General features: G+C 41.6%; 1 non-coding gene across 1 annotated transcript; it reads left to right on the forward strand.

Moving 5' to 3' along the window:
• The first annotated feature begins 801 nt into the window (after positions 1–801).
• On the forward strand, positions 802–905 carry LOC112738974 (small nucleolar RNA R71). Its single transcript, XR_003169919.1, has one exon. It is a non-coding gene; the product is annotated as a small nucleolar RNA R71 (small nucleolar RNA).
• Positions 906–1,702: the final 797 nt, after the last annotated feature.

Below are 1,702 nucleotides of genomic sequence, written 5' to 3' on the forward strand. Positions count from 1 at the left end.
TTTTGTTCCCCTTTAGGATTCTTTTCCGTGTCACTAGGGAACACTGCAGTGGACTTGGGGGCTTGTTGGGATAGCTCTCCTACTTGAGACTCCATCCTCTTTAGTCTTTCACCATGGTCCCTTAAGGTAGATCTCACCTCATCCCTAAAGCTTTTCAACTTACTTACGTCCTGATCCATGTTTGCCAGCATTCCTTCTATCCTGTTTAATTGATCTTGAAATTGTTGGTTCGGATTAGATGGGGTAGGTCGATTATTTTGGCCTTGATATGATGGTTGGGAGTAAGTGTTTTGTGTGGCTTGGTATGATCTTTGGTTGGAGTTTTGGTATGTGGACTTGTTATGTTGGTTTTGCTGGTTTCCCCACCCAAAGTTTGGGTGGTTTTTCCAGCCTGGGTTGTAAGTGTTGGAATGTGGATCATATGGTTGCCTTTGTTGATTTCCTACATAATTGGCCTCTTCCCAATCTCCTCCTTCAGTGCTTTCTTCCTCTTGATCTTGTGTGTGTATCGCAGCCACTTGCTTTGTATCTAATTTCCTGGTGAGCTCTGCTAGTTGCTTGGCAAACACCTTGTTTTGGGCTAGGATTGTATCAACATGGTTCAGCTCCATGACTCCCTTAGTGTTGTGTCTCTCTGATGCATAGTAGTACTCATTCTCAGCCACTGTCTCAATCACTTCAATGGCTTCTTCCACAGTCTTTTTCCTGTTCAATGAACCTCCTGATGAATGGTCCACAGCCTTCCTTGATTCATAAGAAAGTCCATCATAGAAAATGTGCAATTGCACCCAGTCATGGAACATGTCTGGTGGGCATTTCCTTGTCAAATCCTTGAACCTCTCCCATGCTTCGTAGAGAGTTTCACCATCTTGTTGTCTAAACGTCTGAACCTCAGATCGAAGCCTATTGACCTTTTGTGGGGGGTAGAAACGTGCCAGAAACTTGCTTTCCACCTCATCCCAGGTTGTTAGGCTCCCCCTTAGGAATGATTCCAGCCACTTAGCTGCCTTGTCCCTAAGTGAAAATGGGAACAAAAGCAGTTTATATGCATCTTCCTGGACTCCATTGGACTTCACAGTGTCACAAATTCTCAGGAATTTTGTGAGATGTTGGTTTGGGTCTTCATTAGCACTTCCACCAAATGAACAATGATTCTCCACAAGTGATATTAGCTGTGGTTTGAGCTCAAAATTGTTGGCCTGAATGGGTGGTTTCTGGATGCTGCTACCACAATTCCCAGAAGTTGGGTTTATGTATGAACTAAGAACCCTCCTCTCAGGAATGGCATTGTTTCCATCAGCTCTCTCATGGTTGTGAACTTCTCTATTGATGCCAAGGCATCATAGGCTAGTTTCACTAGCATTTTTCTGTTAGTTTTAGTTGTTTTATGCATTTTCTTGAGCTTAAAGTAACCAAAAATGGTTAAATGAAGAACAAAGTAATGAACCCTCCAAACAATATGATTTTGATGCAAATTCCATGAGTTTTAGTTGTATTACTTAAATGCTATGAATGAAAGATTTCTCATGAAATTTTGCAAGACTTTGATGCAATTGTTTGGATGATTTCAGGGAAGAAGAGGCTAAGCAAGGAAGCAACAAAATTAATAAAGGAAGCTTGAATATCACATGTGGAGTTTAAGTTCCAGTTTAAGCCTAAACTGGAGCTTAAACGCCAAAATCATGAAGGATAAGAAATGCTG

This window comes from Arachis hypogaea, chromosome 13 (genome assembly GCF_003086295.3).
Source record: "Arachis hypogaea cultivar Tifrunner chromosome 13, arahy.Tifrunner.gnm2.J5K5, whole genome shotgun sequence".
Classification (NCBI taxonomy): domain Eukaryota; kingdom Viridiplantae; phylum Streptophyta; class Magnoliopsida; order Fabales; family Fabaceae; genus Arachis; species Arachis hypogaea.